At 37.9% G+C, this 21,036-nt stretch overlaps 1 non-coding gene across 1 annotated transcript; it reads left to right on the top strand.

Annotated features, from left to right (window-relative positions):
- The first annotated feature begins 9,364 nt into the window (after positions 1-9,364).
- Positions 9,365-9,472, top strand: LOC112768361 (small nucleolar RNA R71). Its single transcript, XR_003185802.1, has one exon. It is a non-coding gene; the product is annotated as a small nucleolar RNA R71 (small nucleolar RNA).
- The last annotated feature ends 11,564 nt before the right edge of the window (positions 9,473-21,036 follow it).

Genomic DNA, 21,036 nt, shown 5'->3' with positions numbered 1-21,036 from the left:
GTTAAATGATAATATATATAATACCTGATATGTCTAATTAGATATTAACCAAATATGTTTTATGAAATTTTATTAATTTAGTCTTTTTTTTCAATTATAAAAATCCTATTCCCAATATGATTTAGTGACTAAATTGATAGATTTCATAAACATAATTAATCAACATCGAATTAAATATGTTATGTGGCATGTATGCTATTAGTTAATATTTTACATCATTAATTGTTGACGAAAATTATGAGTAAAATAACTAAAAGATAAATATGATTAATTCGTAATATTTAAAAAATTAATTTAATTAAAATAACTTTTCAAAAATAAATTTAAATAATATCTAATTTTTCAAAAACTAATTTCACTATTTACAGAAATCACCCGCGACCTATATAATTATGAAAAAAAGAATATATACGTAGGGATAATGACTTGTTAGGGTGGCGTGTTTTTCTGAACGTTTTGATTCACGAATCATTTGACTTTATGAAAATTAAAAGTTAGTTTTTATAATTTACAGTGAAGAAAATATTGCTTAATTTAAATAATTTATTAATTATGTCACTTTAACGAAAAAACTAAACTAATCAGATTTACAAATAGAAATGTTTTGCTTACTGAACCCCCAGTCAATCATTTATTCATTCTCTGAAAAATTAAACTACAAATTCGCACTCACACATATACAAGCAAGTAAAGGCAAGAGATTTCTAATGCTAATTTTAAATTTAATTTTATTTTGGATCTTATGAAATAATATATTAATATTTATAAAATCATATTTTATAAATAATTATTTAAAATTAAAAATAAAATTTATATATTTAATTTCAATTAAATTAATATTAAAATTTTATATTATTTTTAATTTCTATCAACATAATTATATATATAATAAAATTTATTTTTTTAATCAAAATAATATTTTTTAAGATAAGACCAATTTTATTTTTTTATTAATTTGATATAAATTTTAATTTTAAATTAATTTTTTTCAAAGAAAATATTTCATTAATAAAATGAAATGAAAGGTCACTAGGGACTACACATAGGAGGCAATTTTGGAAAAGATTCAACAAAGACTATGGATGTAATTGAATTCCATTGATTAAGTAACTTTTCTAATTCCTCAGAAATTTCTTTTTCCTCTCTCTCACAAAGAACACCATATCCGGTTCATCTTTTTCATCTTCTTCATCTCCTCTGCATGGATCGGTGAGCCGCTTCAACACATATCCAAGGTGCCCTCCGCTCTTTATTAAAGACTAATTCATTCCATGCTTTCCAGATCTGCCAGCACAAGTTCGCTGCTAGCTCTATATCACTTGAATAGTTGTGGCTTCTAAGTCTAGTTGCTTGTATGACTCTAACCATTGCTTCCATGGTTTTGTTTATTGTGCAGGAACTTCAAGCTCCACGAGCCTCCATGCTTCCACTGAGTCCGGACAGTCAAAAATGCAATGACCCACTAATTCTTCTTCCATTTGGTAATGAATACACATCGGGTTAGAAGAAGTGATTTTGGAATGCAACTTTTGGTTAACTGGTAAGCCTTCATGAGTCATCTTTCAGATAAAATTTTTTACTCTAGGTTGGTTGTTCATCTTCCATATGTTCATCCAAAACTCTTGTTGCTTGCATCGATCAGAAAGACACGCTGCTGGAGGGTGGTAGAAGAGGAATGCTACTTGGTAACCTGACGCTACAGAATATCCACCGTTGTTGGTTCGCATCCAGGTTAGTTTATCGTCTCCTTCATATATAGGAGTATTGATGATTGCTTCAGTGATTTCTGGTTGAAAAATTTTTTCTATTTTATCCTAGTCCCAAGTTTTGTTAGGAAAAATTAGTTCTGAGACCCACTGAGGGGTTCGATCAGTGTTTTGATTAGAAATAGGTATGATTGCAGTGTAGTCATTGACCCATGAATCTCTATGAATGTTCAGCATATTTTCCCTACTAATTTTTTAAATTAGTCCTTTTTCCAGGACTTTCCTGCCTTTGAAGACACTCCTCCAGCCCCATGATGGGTTATTCCCTGTCTCTGCTCTCAGGAAATTTGTGAACTTGTAGTATTTGCTCCTATAGACTTTATTAAGCAGAGAATTTAACTTAGTAAGTAGCCTCCAGCCTTGTTTTGCAAGCATTGTAAGGTTGAAAGCCTTTAGGTCTTTGAAATTTAGTCCTCCTTAGTTTCTAGATCTACATGTAATCTGCCAACTTATCCATTGAATCTTTCTCTCTCTATTTTTTTGTCCCTACCAAAACTATAAGATAGTGCACTGTAACTCCTCTAATAAAGTATCAGGCAATTGAAAATAACTCAGAGTATAGATGGAAATTACAGTAGCTACTACCTTTATCAAAATCTCTCGACCGCTAGGAGAAAGTAGGGCTCGTTTCTATTGTTGGAGTTTCTGGCAGACCTTGTCTTTAGTATAATTGAAAGTAGCTCTCTTGGACCTCTAAATAACTAACAGTAACTCCAAATACTTATTTTGATTTCCAACATGCGGAACCATAAGAAGATTATACAATTGGTCTCGGGTTTGAAGCGGTCTATTTTTGCTGAAGAAAATAGATAACTTGTCTAGATTAACCACTTGGCCACTTATACCCTCGTAGGTCTGTAAGATACTTAGTAAGTCTCGGAAGTCTCCTTCTGTAGCTTTGCTAAATAAAATTGAATCATCTGCAAAAGATAGATGGGTAATTCTGGAACATCTGTGATTCAGTCTCAAACCAGAAAGATATTGTCTCTGTTCTCCTCTGTGAAGCAGATGGGAGAGACCCTCTGCACAAAATAGAAATAGATAGGGAGAAAGAGGGTCGCCTTGACGCAACCCTGTACATGGTTTAAAATAACCATGTGGTTGACCATCCACAGTAACAAAGTAAGATACTATCGTCACACATTCCTTCATCCAGTCCAGCCATTTATCGCAAAAATTCAACTTTTTCATCATCACCCAAACAAAAGACCATTCAACTCTATCATAAGCCTTACTCATATCAAGCTTTAGAGCTAAGTCACAGTCACCATATCTCTTATTTTTTCAGGAAATGTGGTGCACGAAATTGTGATCAATACTTTTCACAACTCAAATAATCCCCGACAATGAATCCAAAAACTTGGTATTCAATACCATGGCATAAACACAACTTCGCACAACTAACCAGCAAGTGTACTGGGTCATCCAAGTAATAAACCTTATGCGAGTAAGGGTCGATCCCACAGAGATTGTTGGTATGAAGCAAGCTATGGTCACCTTGTAAATCTTAGTCAGGCAAACTCATATGGGTATGGTGATATACGAATAAAACATAAAGATAAAGATAGAGATACTTATGTAATTCATTGGTAGGAATTTTAGATAAGAGTATGAAGATGCTGGTTCCTTCCGTCTCTCTACTTTTCTACTGTCTTCATCCAATCCTTCTTACTCCTTTCCATGGCAAGCTCAAGCAAGGGTTTCACCGTTGTCAGTGGCTACCTCCCATCCTCTCAGTGGAAATGTTCAACGCACCCTGTCACGGCACGGCTATCCATCTGTCGGTTCTCGATCAGGCCGGAATAGAATCCAGTGATTCTTTTGCGTCTGTCACTAACGCCCCGCCCTCAGGAGTTTGAAGCACGTCACAGTCATTCAATCATTGAATCCTACTCAGAATACCACAGACAAGGTTAGACCTTCCAGATTCTCTTGAATGCCGCCATCAGTTCTAGCCTATACCACGAAGACTCTGATCTCACGGAATGGCTGGCTTGGTTGTCAGGCGAGCACTCGGTTGTCAGGCGATCAACCATGCATCGTGTATCAGGAATCCAAGAGATATTCACCCAATCGAAGGTAGAACGGAGGTGGTTGTCAGTCACACGTTCATAGGTGAGAATGATGATGAGTGTCACGGTTCATCACATTCATCAAGTTGAAGAACAAGTGATATCTTAGAACAAGAACAAGCGGAATTGAATAGAAGAACAATAGTAATTGCATTAATACTCGAGGTACAGCAGAGCTCCACACCTTAATCTATGGTGTGTAGAAACTCCACCGTTGAAAATACATAAGAACAAGGTCTAGGCATGGCCGAATGGCCAGCCTCCCAATGATCTAAGATCTAAAGAAAGAGATTCCAAAGATCAGAAGCTTAGAAGCCTCGAATACAATAGCAAAAGGTCCTACTTATAGAGAACTAGTAGCCTAAGGTTTACAGAGATGAGTAAATGACATAAAAATCCACTTTCGGGCCCACTTGGTGTGTGCTTGGGCTGAGCAATGAAGCATTTTCGTGTAGAGACTCCTCTTGGAGTTAAACGCCAGCTTTGGTGCCAGTTTGGGCGTTTAACTCCCATTCTTGTGCCAGTTCCGGCGTTTAACGCTGGGAATTCTGAGGGTGACTTTGAACGCCGGTTTGGGCCATCAAATCTTGGGCAAAGTATGGACTATCATATATTGCTGGAAATTCCAGGATGTCTACTTTCCAACGTCGTTGAGAGCGCGCCAATTGGGCTTCTGTAACTCCAGAAAATCCACTTCGAGTGCAGGGAGGTCAGAATCCAACAGCATCTGCAGTCCTTTTTAGTCTCTGAATCAGATTTTTGCTCAGGTCCCTCAATTTCAGCCAAAAAATATCTGAAATCACAGAAAAACACACAAACTCATAGTAAAGTCCAGAAAAGTGAATTTTAACTAAAAACTAATAAAAATATACTAAAAACTAACTAGATCATACTAAAAATATACTAAAAACAATGCCAAAAAGCGTACAAATTATCCGCTCATCACAACACCAAACTTAAATTGTTGCTTGTCCTCAAGCAACTGAAAATCAAATAAGATAAAAAGAAGAGAATATGCAATGAATTCCAAAAACATCTATGAAGATCAGTATTAATTAGATGAGCGGGGCTTTTAGCTTTTTGCCTCTGAACAGTTTTGGCATCTCACTCTATCCTTTGAAATTCAGAATGATTGGCTTCTTTAGGAACTCAGAATCCAGATAGTGTTATTGATTCTCCTAGTAAAGTATGATGATTCTTGAACATAGCTTCTTATTGAGTCTTGGCCGTGGCCCAAAGCACTCTGTCTTCCAGTATTACCACCGGATACATACATGCCACAGACACATAAGTGGGTGAACCTTTTCAGATTGTGACTCAGCTTTGCTAGAGTCCCCAATTAGAGGTGTCCAGGGTTCTTAAGCACACTCTTTTTGCCTTGGATCACAAATTTTATTATCTTTTTCTTTTTCTCTCCTTTTTTTTTGTATTCACTGCTTTTTCTTGCTTCAAGAATCATTTTTATGATTTTTCAGATCCTCAGTAACATGTCTCCTTTTTTCATCATTCTTTCAAGAGCCAACATTCATGAACCACAAATTCAAAAGACATATGCACTGTTTAAGCATACATTCAGAGAACAAAAATATTGCCACCACATCAAAATAATTAAACTATTATAAAATTCAAAATTCATGCAATTCTTCTCCTTTTCAATTAAGAACATTTTTCATTCAAGAAAGGTGATGGATTCATAGGACATTCATAACTTTAAGGCATAGACACTAAGACACTAATGATCACAAGACACAAACATAGATAAACATAAGCACTAAAAAATTCGAAAAACAGAAAAATAAAGAACAAGGAAATTAAAGAACGGGTCCACCTTAGTGATGGCGGCTCTTTCTTCCTCTTGAAGATCCTATGGAGTGCTTGAGCTCCTCAATGTCTCTTCCTTGTCTTTGTTGCTCCTCTCTCATGATTCTTTGATCTTCTCTAATTTCATGGAGGATGATGGAGTGTTCTTGATGCTCCACCCTTAGTTGTCCCATGTTGGAACTCAATTCTCCTAGGGAGGTGTTTAGTTGCTCCCAATAGTTTTGTGGAGGAAAGTGCATCCCTTGAGGCATCTCAGGGATCTCATGATGAGTGGGGTCTCTTGTGTGCTCCATCCTCTTCTTAGTGATGGGCGTGTCCTCATCAATGGGAATGTCTCCCTCTATGTCAACTCCAACTGAATAACAGAGGTGACAAATGAGATGAGGAAAGGCTAACCTTGCCAAGGTAGAAGACTTGTCCGCCACCTTATACAGTTCTTGGGATATAACCTCATGAACTTCTATTTCTTCTCCAATCATGATGCTATGAATCATGATAGCCCGGTCTATGGTAACTTCGGACCGGTTGCTAGTGGGAATGATTGAGCGTTGGATAAACTCCAACCATCCCCTAGCCACGGGTTTGAGATCATGCCTTCTCAATTGAACCGGCTTTCCTCTTGAATCTCTCTTCCATTGGGCGCCCTCTTCACAAATGACTGTGAGGACTTGGTCCAACCTTTGATCAAAGTTGACCCTTCTAGTGTAAGGATGTTCATCTCCTTGCATCATGGGCAAGTTGAATGCCAACCTTACACTTTCCGGACTAAAATCCATGTATTTCCCCCGAACCATAGTAAGATAATTCTTTGGATCCGGGTTCATACTTTGATCATGGTTCTTGGTGATCCATGCATTGGCATAGAACTCTTGAACCATTAAGATTCCGACTTGTTGAATGGGGTTGGTAAGAACTTCCCAACCTCTTCTTCGGATCTTATGTCGGATCTCCGGATATTCACTCTTTTTGAGTGAAAAAGGGACCTCAGGGATCACTTTCTTCAAGGCCACAACTTCATAGAAGTGGTCTTGATGCATCTTTGAGATGAATCTCTCCATCTCCCATGACTCAGAGATGGAAGCTTTTGCCTTCCCTTTCCTCTTTCTAGAGGTTTCTCCGGCCTTGGATGCCATAAATGGTTATGAAAAAACAAAAAGCAATGCTTTTACCATACCAAACTTAAAGGGTTTGCTCGTCCTCGAGCAAAATAAGAAAGAAGAGAGTAGAAGAAGAAGAAATGAGAAAGAAGGAAATGGCTTTTGTGTTCGGCCAAGAAGGGGGAGAAGTAGTGTTTAGGTTGTGTGAAAATGAAGGAGTGAAGATGGGTTTATATAGGAGAGGGGGAAGGGTGATGTTCGGCCATGTATGGGTGGGTTTGGGTGGGAAAGTGGTTTGAATTTGAATGGTGAGGTAGGTGGGGTATTATGAAGGATGGATGTGAGTGGTGAAGAGAAAGATGGGATTTGATAGGTGAAGGGTTTTTGGGGAAGAGGTGTTGAGGTGATTGGTGAATGGGTGAAGAAGAGAGAGAGAGTGGTAGGGTAGGTGGGGATCCTGTGGGGTCCACAGATCCTGAGGTGTCAAGGAAAAGTCATCCCTGCACCAAATGGCAAGCAAAATTGCGTTTTTAGCCAATTCTGGCGTTAAACGCCGGGCTGGTGCCCATTTCTGGCGTTTAACGCCAGCTTCTTGCCCTTTTCTGGCGTTTAATGCCAGTCTGGTGCCCCTTTCTGGCGTTAAACGCCCAGAATGGTGCCAGACTGGGCGTTAAACGCCCAACAGCTAGCCTTACTGGTGTTTAAACGCCAGCACGTTCTCCTCCAGGGTGTGCTATTTTTCTTTCTGCTTTTCATTCTGTTTTTGCTTTTTTTTCATTGATTTTGTGACTTCTCATGATCATCAACCTACAAAAAATATAAAATAACAAAGAAAAATAGATAAAAACATAACATTGGGTTGCCTCCCAACAAGCGCTTCTTTAATGTCAGTAGCTTGACAGGGGACTCTCATGGAGCCTCACAGATACTCAGAGCAATGTTGGAACCTCCCAACACCAAACTTAGAGTTTGAATGTGGGGGTTCAACACCAAACTTAGAATTTGGTTGTGGCCTCCCAACACCAAACTTAGAGTTTGACTGTGGGGGCTCTGTTTGGCTCTGTTTTGAGAGAAGCTCTTCATGCTTCCTCTCCATGGTGACAGAGGGATATCCTTGAGCCTTAAACACCAAGGATTCTTCATTTACTTGAATGATCAACTCTCCTCTATCAACATCAATCACAGCCTTTGCTGTGGCTAGGAAGGGTCTGCCAAGGATGATGGATTCATCCATGCACTTCCCAGTCTCAAGGACTATGAAATCAGCAGGGATGTAATGGTCTTCAACTTTCACCAGAACATCCTCTACAAGGACATAAGCTTGTTTTCTTGAGTTGTCTGCCATCTTTAGTGAGATTTTTGCAGCTTGCACCTCAAAGATCCCTAGCTTCTCCATTACAGAGAGAGGCATGAGGTTTACACTTGACCCTAAGTCACACAAGGCCTTTTTGACGGTCATGGTGCCTATGGTACAAGGTATTGAAAACTTCCCAGGATCCTGTCTCTTTTGAGGTAGTTTCTGCCTAGACAAGTCATCCAGTTCTTTGGTGAGCAAAGGGGGTTCATCCTCCCAAGTCTCATTTCCAAATAACTTGTCATTTAGCTTCATGATTGCTCCAAGGTATTTAGCAACTTGCTCTTCAGTGACATACTCATCCTCTTCAGAGGAAGAATACTCATCAGAGCTCATGAATGGCAGAAGTAAGTCCAATGGAATCTCTATGGTCTCATTTTGAGCCTCAGATTCCCATGGTTCCTCATTGGGGAACTCATTGGAGGCCAGTGGACGTCCATTGAGGTCTTCCTCAGTGGCGTTCACTGCCTCTTCCTCCTCTCCAAATTCGGCCATGTTGATGGCCTTGCACTCTCCTTTTGGATTTTCTTCTGTATTGCTTGGAAGAGTACTAGGAGGGAGTTCAGTAATTTTTTTGCTCAGCTGACCCACTTGTGCCTCCAAGTTTCTAATGGAGGACCTTGTTTCAGTCATGAAGCTTTGAGTGGTTTTGATTAGATCAGAGACCATGGTTGCTAAGTCAGAGGTGTTCTGCTTAGAACTCTCTATCTGTTGCTGAGAAGATGATGGAAAAGGCTTGCTGTTGCTAAACCTATTTCTTCCACCATTATTATTGTTGAAACCTTGTTGAGGTCTCTGTTGATCCTTCCATGAGAAATTTGGATGATTTCTCCATGAAGGATTATAGGTGTTTCCATAGGGTTCTCCCATGTAATTCACCTCTTCCATTGAAGGGTTCTCAGGATCATAAGCTTCTTCCTCAGATGAAGCATCCTTAGTACTGCCTGGTGCATTTTGCATTCCAGACAGACTTTGAGAAATCATATTGACTTGTTGAGCCAATATTTTGTTCTGAGCCAATATGGCATTCAGAGTGTCAATCTCAAGAACTCCTTTCTTCTGACTAGTCCCATTGTTCACAGGATTCCTTTCAGAAGTGTACATGAATTGGTTATTTGCAACCATGTCAATCAGCTCTTGAGCTTCTGTAGGCGTCTTCTTCAGATGAAGAGATCCTCCAGCAGAGCTATCCAAAGACATCTTGGATAGTTCAGAGAGACCATCATAGAAAATACCTATGATGCTCCATTCAGAAAGCATATTAGAGGGACACTTTCTGATTAATTGTTTGTATCTTTCCCAAGCTTCATAGAGGGATTCTCCTTCCTTCTGTCTGAAGGTTTGGACTTCCACTCTAAGCTTACTCAATTTTTGAGGTGGAAAGAACTTTGCCAAGAAGGCATTGACTAGCTTTTCCCAAGAGTTCAGGCTTTCTTTAGGTTGTGAGTCCAACCATGTCCTAGCTCTGTCTCTTACAGCAAAAGGGAATAGCATAAGTCTGTAGACCTCAGGGTCAACCCCATTAGTCTTAACAGTGTCACAGATTTGCAAGAATTCAGCTAAGAACTGATGAGGATCTTCCAATGGAAGTCCATGGAACTTGCAATTCTGTTGCATTAGAGAAACTAATTGAGGCTTAAGCTCAAAGTTGTTTGCTCCAATAGTAGGGATAGAGATGCTTCTCCCATAGAAGTCGGGAGTAGGTGCAGTAAAGTCACCCAGCACCTTCCTTGCATTGTTGGCATTGTTGTTGTTTTCGGCTGCCATGTGTTCTTCTTCTTTGAAGATTTCTGTTAGGTCCTCTACAGAGAGTTGTGCCTTGGCTTTTCTTAGCTTTCGCTTCAAGGTCCTTTCAGGTTCAGGGTCAGCCTCAACAAGAATGCTTTTGTCTTTGCTCCTGCTCATATGAAAGAGAAGAAAACAAGGAAATATGGAATCCCCTATGTCACAGTATAGAGATTCCTTGAGGAGTCAGAGGAAAAGAAAAATGGAAGACAGAGGTAGAAAATTCGAACTTATCAAGAAAGATGGAGTTCGAATTTTGCATTTAGGAATAGTGTTAGTCCATAAATAGAAGGATGTGAGAAGAAGGGAAGTAATTTTCGAAAATTAAGTAAAAGATTTTGAAAACATTTTGAAAAATATTAATTGATTTTCGAAAATCAAGAGTGGGAAAGAGATCAAATGATTTTTGAAAAAGATTTTGAAATTAGAAATAAAAAAGATTTGATTGAAAACTATTTTGAAAAAGATGTGATTGAGAAGATATGATTAGTTTTAAAAAGATGTGATTGAAAAGATATGATTTGAAAAACACTTTAAAAAGATTTGATTTTGAAAATCAATGACTTGGCTATCAAGAAAAGATATGATTCAAACATTAAACCTTTCTCAACAGAAAAGGCAACATACTTGGAATGTTGAATCAAATTATTAATTGATAGCAAGTATCTTTAAAAATGGAAAGAAATTAATTTTGAAAAAGATTTGATTGAAAAGATTGATTTGAAAAAGATTTGATTTTGAAAAATTTTGAAAACTTGAAAAAAAATTGATTTGAAAACAAAATCTTCCCTCTTGTGCCATCCTGGCGTTAAACGCCCAGAATGGTGCACATTCTGGCGTTTAACGCCCAAAATGCTACCCTTTTGGGCGTTAAACGCCCAACCAGGTACCCTGGCTGGCGTTTAAACGCCAATCTGTCCTTCTTCACTGGGCGTTTTGAACGCCCAGCTTTTTCTGTGCAATTCCTCTGCTGTATGTTCTGAATCTTCAATTCTCTGTTTTATTGACTTAAAAAGACACAAATTAAAAATATTTTTAGATTTTTAATAGTAAGGAATAATCAAAATGCAACTAAAATCAAATAACAATGCATGCAAGACACCAAACTTAGCAGTTTGTATACTACTGACACTAATGAGAATGCATATGAGACACATAAACACTCAAGTCAAGAGAATTTAAAGATCAAAGTAAGAAATCATCAAGAATTACTTGAAGATCCTTAAGACACATGAATGAATGCATGCAATTGACACCAAACTTAACATGAGACACTAGACTCAAACAAGAAATATTTTTGGATTTTATGATTTTGTAAAAAAATTTTTGTGTTTTTTTTTCGAAAATTAAGTGGAAAAGAAAACAAAAATATCAAAGTTCTTAATGAGAATTCCAGGAATCAGTGCAATGCTAGTCTAAGACTCCGGTCCAGGAATTAGACATGGCTTCACAGCCAGCCAAACTTTCAAAGAAAGCTTCGGTCCAAAACACTAGACATGGCCAAAGGCCAGCCAAGCCTTAGCAGATCACTGCTCCAACAGCAAGATTGATAGAAATCAACAAGCTCTTGTGATGATAAGTTGAAACCTCGGTCCAATGAAATTAGACATGGCTTCACAGCCAGCCAGACTTCAACAGATCATCATGAAACACTAGAATTCATTCTTAAGAAATCTGAAAAAAAAAATACCTAATCTAAGCAACAAGATGAATTGTCAGTTGTCCAAACTCAACAATCCCCGGCAACGGCGCCAAAAACTTGGTGCTGTTGCCGGATCAGAAATTTGGCACTGATGTTACCGGACTAAAAGCTTGCCGAAAACTCGAACAATCCCCAGCAACGGCGCCAAAAACTTGGTGCACGAAATTGTGATCAATACTTTTCACAACTCAAATAATCCCCGGTAATGAATCCAAAAACTTGGTATTCAATACCATGGCATAAACACAACTTCGCACAACTAACCAGTAAGTGTACTGGGTCGTCCAAGTAATAAACCTTACGCGAGTAAGGGTCGATCCCACAGAGATTGTTGGTATGAAGCAAGCTATGGTCACCTTGTAAATCTTAGTCAGGCAAACTCATATGGGTATGGTGATATACGAATAAAACATAAAGATAAAGATAGAGATACTTATGTAATTCATTGGTAGGAATTTCAGATAAGAGTATGAAGATGCTGGTTCCTTCCGTCTCTCTGCTTTTCTACTGTCTTCATCCAATCCTTCTTACTCCTTTCCATGGCAAGCTCAAGCAAGGGTTTCACCGTTGTCAGTGGCTACCTCCCATCCTCTCAGTGGAAATGTTCAACGCACCCTGTCACGGCACGGCTATCCATCTGTCGGTTCTCGATCAGGCCGGAATAGAATCCAGTGATTCTTTTGCGTCTGTCACTAACGCCCCGCCCTCAGGAGTTTGAAGCACGTCACAGTCATTCAATCATTGAATCCTACTCAGAATACCACAGACAAGGTTAGACCTTCCGGATTCTCTTGAATGCCGCCATTAGTTCTAGCCTATACCACAAAGACTCTGATCTCACGAAATGGCTGGCTCGGTTGTCAGGCGAGCACTCGGTTGTCTGGCGATCAACCATGCATCGTGTATCAGGAATCCAAGAGATATTCACCCAATCGAAGGTAGAACGGAGGTGGTTGTCAGTCACACGTTCATAGGTGAGAATGATGATGAGTGTCACGGTTCATCACATTCATCAAGTTGAAGAACAAGTGATATCTTAGAACAAGAACAAGCGGAATTGAATAGAAGAACAATAGTAATTGCATTAATACTCGAGGTACAGCAGAGCTCCACACCTTAATCTATGGTGTGTAGAAACTCCACCGTTGAAAATACATAAGAACAAGGTCTAGGCATGGCCGAATGGCCAGCCTCCCAATGATCTAAGATCTAAAGAAAGAGATTCCAAAGATCAGAAGCTTAGAAGCCTCGAATACAATAGCAAAAGGTCCTACTTATAGAGAACTAGTAGCCTAAGGTTTACAGAGATGAGTAAATGACATAAAAATCCACTTCCGGGCCCACTTGGTGTGTGCTTGGGCTGAGCAATGAAGCATTTTCGTGTAGAGACTCCTCTTGGAGTTAAACGCCAGCTTTGGTGCCAGTTTGGGCGTTTAACTCCCATTCTTGTGCCAGTTCCGGCGTTTAACGCTGGGAATTCTGAGGGTGACTTTGAACGCCGGTTTGGGCCATCAAATCTTGGGCAAAGTATGGACTATCATATATTGCTGGAAATTCCAGGATGTCTACTTTCCAACGCCATTAAGAGCGCGCCAATTGGGCTTCTGTAACTCCAGAAAATCCACTTCGAGTGCAGGGAGGTCAGAATCCAACAGCATCTGCAGTCCTTTTTAGTCTCTGAATCAGATTTTTGCTCAGGTCCCTCAATTTCAGCCAGAAAATACCTGAAATCACAGAAAAACACACAAACTCATAGTAAAGTCCAGAAAAGTGAATTTTAACTAAAAACTAATAAAAATATACTAAAAACTAACTAGATCATACTAAAAACATACTAAAAACAATGCCAAAAAGCGTACAAATTATCCGCTCATCAAAATGCATAAACTCGTGAGCAATAAGAACATTATCACTAATCAGCCTCCCTTTAACAAAGGCACTTTGATTATCACTAATCATTCTATTCATGACTGTTTGCATTCAGTGTACTAAAATCTTAGAGATAATTTTGTAAAATACACTACTAAGACTTATAGGCCGAATATGCTTCATAGAGCTCACATTATCAGCTTTGGGAATAAGGCAAATATGAGTGTGATTAAAAGCTTTCAAAATTTTACCTCCAAAGAAAAAACTTCGGACCACTCTGATCACATCATCCTTAATTGTCCCCCAAAAGTATTGAAAGAATTTAGCTGTAAATCCGTCATCCCCAGGAGGTGAAAAGGTATTGATAGAAAAAACTGCTGACTTGATTTTTGCATCTGAAACTGGACGAATCAACCTTTTGTCTGTGGCTGCATCAATTTTCAGAGGCATATGTTGAATCTCCTCCTCCCGATCAGCCGGGTTGTTAGAGGCAAAAAGATTCACAAAGTAATCCTCTGCGATTTGAGCAATTCCATCCGGGTCTGTTGCTAAATTTCCTTCTTCATCCTCCATAACACACACCTTATTCCTCTTTGATCTTGATTTGAATTTAGAGTGGAAGAATTTAGTATTTCTATCTCCCCAATTCAGCCATTGAACTCTGAATTTTTCTCTCCAATATCTTTTCTCATCCTCCACAGCTTCTTCAAGTTCTGCTTCCAATATCTGAATCTCTGTGGGATTAACATGGCTTCCTTTTTCGTATTCAGCAACCAACCGTTCCTTAATGTATGAAATTCGAACTTGGGAGTTAGTGGGGGAGTTCCTTTGCCAGTCCACCAGCCGATACCTACAGTTTTTTAGCTTTCCAGCCAACTTAAACATTGGAGATCCAGAGATTTCTATTTTCCATGCTTCCTTGATTAAAGCCACCACCTCCTCCTTTTCACACCATCTTTCTTGGAAGCAGAATCTTCTTTTAAATATCCTTTGTTGTCGATCGTCACATAACAAAATAGATTTGTGGTTTGACCCAATGCAATCTAAATGCGTCACGAATGCATTCGGCCAAGCCACTCTCCACTCATTAGTGACTAGCACCCTATCCAGTCTCTCTCGTATCAGGTTACCTCAAAATTGATGATTGCTCCAAGTGAATTTTTCTCCTTCGAAGCCCATATCCACCAACTCACCCTCATTGATAAAGTCATTAAATTCTTGAATTGAGGATTCTGCCTTATTTCGACCACCTTCATTTTCATGATGGAATCTGATTGCATTAAAGTCCCCTATCACAATCATCTTTTCGTCCCCAATCTGAACTCTTTGCAGTATTCTTTCGAATTGTTCTCTTCTTATTTCTTCTGTGGCTAAATCCAATTGCCTCCCAGTATTGATTAGATTCCACATGGTGACACTTGAAGTGAATAAAGAAACTTTCTTGCTCAATAACTTGCAAATTAATGCCTTCCTTCCATGCGACTGCCATGCCTCCTGCCTGACCCATCGGATCCACCGTGAAACAATTTGTAAAACATGCCCTCTTAACAACCCTCTCCACTGTCAAAGCATTGTTTTTAGTTTCACATAGAAACAATTCTTCGGGAGAATGGGATATTGTGATCCCTTGGATGTTGTGAACTTTCAGGGGGTTTTCCAAACCCGACAGTTCCACATCAGCATCTTCATCCCTCTTTGGGTGCCATATGTTGGATGGCACCTTCTCCCATGCTTGCTGATGTATCCACTACTTGACACTGTCTCTTCCTATTCGTCATGTCTTGCAACCCCATATTGCTCCTCTTGGATCTTAAGACCGATTTGAGGGTTGGTTTCCTTCGGGCTAACTTTTTTAACTTCAGCTTGCTGCCTCCATTACCCTCCTCACTTCGACTTGTTGCTTTGAAGGTGAATAAACTGTTAGAATTTCTAGCTTCTATCAAATTCTCCTCCCTTCCCTTGTTCTGTTTTCTTCTTTCCAGCCTTGGGTCACTCTCTCCCACTTCCTCTTGTTCTCCTCCGCCTTCTAGGATTTGGTTTTCTGGTTTGAAACGTACCTCAACTCCACTATTTTGTGAATTGCCTTCTTAAACTAATAAGCTAGCAAATACACGTATTAGATTTACTGGTTTAGGCTTCCTTGACGTTTGTCTCCTCTCCTCCTCCTTTTTAGGTTTGTTGGGATTTTGGTTTTCCTTTGGATTTTCTATTTTTCTCCCCACTTGTTCAACTCTCAGCCACCAATCCCATTGTTCCTCCTTTGATTGTCCAACCGCCGTATCCTCTAAATTCTGCTGGCAATTTTTCACTTCTTGACCAATAAAACCACAATAATAACAAAAGTTACCGATACATTCGTATTTCAGGTTCACCTCCATTACTTTCTGATTATTGCTTGGAATTTTAATGGATCTTTTTAGTGGTTTTGTGATGTCCAGCATCACTTTCGTCTTCAGCAATCGATCCTCCTTACCCCCTTATTGAAAACACATCTGTCTCTAACACGCTCCTAAGTGTTTCTCCTACTTTGCTGCCCAGGTTTTTTGTTTTGCATTTTTCTTGTAATCCCCATAGCTGAATCCAAGTTGGAACCATTGCAAACTTCTCATCTTTAATCTCCAAGTCGTCATTCCACCTTCGTAGATTCAAAATGTAGTTTTTGAAAAGCCAAAGTGCACCTCTTTCAATTCTGATCAAGTCTGTTTCATTGTCGAAGAAGAATTAGAACAAGTCACCCCCTTTCCCATGATCCATGATTTTGAAACCTATCGGTTGGTTCCAGATCGCATATAAAGCTGCCTCAATAGTCCTTGGACTAATTTTTTGATTTGAAAACAACCTGCATACAAGATTCCTTGAACATGTTCCTATCCCATCCTTTGTATCCTCATCATTGAATAGAATGATTGTTTCTTCATCTATCACAGTAGTATTGGTAGCATGAATTTGATCAACAGCATGTGTTGCCATTGTTTTCTAATAGTCTTCTATGAGACGGCCTCACAATTAAGGATTCTCCTGAAAATCTCTAACAAAGCAGAGTACACAAATAAATCCTAAAAAACAAGACACATTTTAAAAAAAGTATTAACATTAAATATAATAATAAAATATAAAATTTAAACAGATATAATAATAATAATAATAATAATAATAATAAGAATAATAAGTAAGTTAACAACAACAACAACAATAATAATAATAATAATAATAATAATAATATAGTTCAGCAATAATAATATTAATAAATAATTATAAAGTATTAATAAAGTAAACAAATGATAAATAACATAAAAATAAAAAAATCAAAACGGAAGTAATTCGCGCTGAGCCAACAAGATATAATATTAATAATAATAATAGTAATTATAACGCAATCAGGACAACAATAATCCACTGGACCGAGAAAATAAAAGATAAATAATAAAATAATAAAAGATAAATAATAGTAATTTTCTTGTGGCAAATAATTTACTTTCAGGCCCAAAAAAAAATTGAATTGTCCCAAATTTTTTAAAGAAAAAATTTTATTGAGATCAGATATGAGAGTATTAATTTCATTCATATTATTACCAGTTACGATAATATCATCAACATACATAATTAAGTAGACAACATAAGAGGAAGTATATTTAATAAACAAAGAAATATCAGATTTAGCATTCTTAAATCCAAATTTAGCTAAGATTTTGGCCAAGGTATTGAACCAAGCTCGTGGAGCTTGCTTCAAACCATAGAGAGCCTTGTTTAGACAGCAAACTAAGGATGAATTTGAATGAGAGCAACCTAGTGGTTGGGCCATATAGACAGTTTCGTCTAGTTTATCATTGAAAAACGCATTATTAAAGTCAAATTGTCATAATGGCCAACCTAAAGAGACAGCAATACTAAAAATAACCCGAACTGTACTAAGCCTCACAACCGGGCTATAAACCTGCTCATAATCTATTCCCTCTGTTTGATGAAAGCATTTACCAACTAGCCTAGTTTTGTATCTTAGAATGTTTTCAAATTGATCCTTTTTAATGGCAAAAATCCATTTGCTTCCTATGATTTTGAGGGTGGTTCTTTGAGAGTCCATGTTTAACACTTTATAAGTGCTTGAAATTCAATGTCCATGGCTTGTTTCCAATGTGGAGAGGCTAGAGCTTGAGCTACAGTCTTAGGGATGTTGTGTATCAAATCAGTGGTTGTAGGTTTGGAAGTAGTTGTGGTAACTAAAGCTCTAGGTTTAATAATTCCAGATTTTGATCGAGTTACCATGGCATGAGTGTTATTGGGTGGGGATGGAGTCGAAGAGAAAGAGGGTAAGACAAAGTCAATGTCTCCAATTGGTATAGATGAATCTGATGTACTAAAAGCTGAATGTGGAGTTGTGTTGCTAGATAAAGTGTTTGATGTAGATGTAGGAGTGGATGGACAAGTGTTAGGTTGTTCTAAACGAGGGGGTTGACCAAGAGATTGATGGGACGATGTACTAGTTGAAGGGAAAAGAGGGAAGGAGGCTGTATTAGTTGGTGGAGTAATATAAAAAATAGGATTCTCAGCCAATGCTACAGATTTAGACTTATTAGAAGAGGAATCAGACTTACAAAACATAATACTATAAGGAAACATAGATTCATTAAAATTAACATGTCTTGCTAGGTATATTTTTCTATTTTTTGCCATACACCTATAGCCTTTGTGATTAGCATCATACCCTAAAAACAAACATTGTTCTGATTTATATGAAAACTTTACCTTATTATATGGTCTTAAGAAAGGGTAACATGAACAACCAAAAATTTTAAAGAAATTATAGTCTGATTTTTTATTAAACAGCATCTTAAAAAGACTTTTATCTTGTAATACCTTCGTAGAGAGTCTATTGATGATATAAGCTGCACTAATGAAGGCATCTTCCCAGAAAGTCATGGGTAAGGAAGCTATGGCAAGTAAAGAGAGGCACATCTCTGTGATGTGCCTATATTTTCTTTCCACACTGGCTTGTTGATGATGCGTGTAACCACAAGACTGTCTGTGCAAAATGCCTTCTGATGCCAAGAATAAAGTAAAATCTTTTGAAAGAAATTCCATACCTTTATCCGATTGTATTGCTTTGATTTTGTGACCACTTTACTTCTCCATAAAAGCTTTATAAGTTTGAAATGCAACGAATGCTTGTGATTTGTTAGTCAGCAAATAAAGACAAGTATATTTTGTATATGCATCAACAAAACATATATAGTATCGAAATCCATTTCTAGAGTTCATGGAGGCGGGTCCCCAAATGTCTACAAAAACAAGTTGTAAGGGCTGGGTATAGGAAGTTTCAGAAGCAGGAAAATGTAAGCGATACATCTTTGTCATAGAACATATTTCACATACATGTTGAAATTCAGTAGTAGAACCAGAAAAATTATAAGTTTGATTAAGAACAGTAAGAACAGTCTGAATAGCACTATGGCCTAACCTCTTGTGCCATAATTGCACATCTTTATTTTTATTTGCCGGAGAATTAAAGGCCGAATCCAAACATGAGTCTAATACATGTGAATTACTAAAATCAGAAAGAGGCATAGTGTTGATTACAGTGGATTTAGTTTGAAGCTGCTGAAGAGTAGCATTATTACAAACAATTTTAGAATTAGTAGTCAAAGATCTTGGGATCCTAAGATTATCTAAGGTATAAATCCCATTCCTAGCATTGCCTTGTAGGAGTAGGTTCTTGGTATCCTGGTCACGAATTAAGCAAACATCAGGCCAGAATTCAAAATAAACATGGTTATCAAAGGCAAATTTTGAAACACTTAATAGATTCTGCGTAATTTGAGGAACATGAAGAAGATCATTCAGATAATAAGCAATGTTAGTGGAAGGATCAAAAAGAATCGAGGAACCTGAAGAAGAGATCGGTATACCTGCCCCATTACCTACATAAAGCTGGTCTGAATTAAGATTCGTGGAAGAGGCAGTGAGTAAATTGTTGGAGTCTGGGGTAATGTGGTGACTTGCTCCTGAATTCGGGAACCAAGAAGCTTCACTAACGGATGATGGTGTAGAAATATAAGCTCTTGGTTGATGAAAGGTGGAAGACGGAGGTGATGGCTGGGAATTTCCATATGGTATCTGAAGTTGATTAGAGGAATTAGCCATATTTGGTTGAAAAGATGTATCCAATCGATGATAACAGTTCCAAACCACATGGCCAGAACGACCGCATAGTTGACATTGGGGTCTTTGATTCGTGAATCCAAACCTCCCACCTCCTCGAAAGCCTCTTCCACTTCTACCTCTTCTCGCTCCTCCTCCTCTGTTGAAGTTGAAGGGTTGAGTGAAGTTGGCCATCGGCATAGCTATTCCAGGATTCTTGTGTCTGTCAAGCATATTTTCAAATGCCAAAAGGAAAGATTCAGCCTCTACAACCTTGAAGGAGCCCAATCTTGACATTACCGAATCGTTGTAGACAGTGTACTCATCTGGGAGACCATCAAGAATAGCTTGAATATGGTCATCCTCATGAACTTGATAGCCAATTGTAAATAGAGAATCTACTAGTTTTCGAATATGAGCAAGATAATCAGGTACGGTGCCCGTCTTCTTCACGGACTTGAGCTGCGATTTGAGGCTCTGAACGCGAGCTGAGGATGCGGCGGTGAATTAATCATCAATCTTTTCCCAAATTAGATGAAACCTGGTGAGATGTATGACCTTACTTTTGAAGTTAGTGGTTATGGATGCCATGATCCAAGTAGTGAGGATTAGGTCTCGGAGACGCCATTTCTTGAAGTCCGCCGATTCGGTAGCGATTTTCTTTGCCTCATATGTAGCAAATTGATGAGGAATTTTTGCTGGGTTTAAGTGATCTTCCAAATCGAGACTCTGGATGATGAGTAATGCGAGATACCTCCAAGTTGAATAGTTGTCTTCATTAAATTTGTCAGCTATGACAGTGAGGGGTTTTTTGGTGGTGGAATCGTTGAGCTCGATTTTCATGGTGAAACGAGAAAAAAAATTTCAAGAACCTAAGCTCTTGATACCATATTAGAATCTTGAATAACAAGATTGAAGAACTTGCAGATGAATATTAGAGAATGAGAGAAGAAGGTAAATTTGATAGATTGAATATGATAGAATTAATATTAGGAAAAACTCTGTTTCTCCAAAAAGCAAAGTTATTATATATAGCATATACACAAGTCATCCCTGATTAGGGTAGAAAGACTAATCTACCCTCTAACTAATCATAATAGAATAGAAAATTAATTCACTACTCTAACAGCCAAAAAAATTTATTTAGAAAAAAATATATCTACCTAAAAACTTTAATATTCTTACCTCTTTTTTTCTTTTTTTTTTCTCTCTTTCCACTCTGAGTCCTTTCTGTAGCATTTTTACTATCAGAAGGTCACACTTTCATCTGTATTATTCTAATAGAGCAAATACTATGACGACTTTCATACATATATAATATTAAAATTAGAATTTTTATTTCAAAATTGTATTGCTGTTTTTTTTAAAATAGAAATATTTTTTCTTTTCCTCACACATACATACATACAAATTATCATAATACTATTACATCTAC

Source organism: Arachis hypogaea, chromosome 2 (genome assembly GCF_003086295.3).
Source record: "Arachis hypogaea cultivar Tifrunner chromosome 2, arahy.Tifrunner.gnm2.J5K5, whole genome shotgun sequence".
Taxonomy (NCBI): domain Eukaryota; kingdom Viridiplantae; phylum Streptophyta; class Magnoliopsida; order Fabales; family Fabaceae; genus Arachis; species Arachis hypogaea.
Note: the sequence above shows the minus strand (reverse complement) of the source record. Positions and strands in the feature narration are given on the sequence as shown.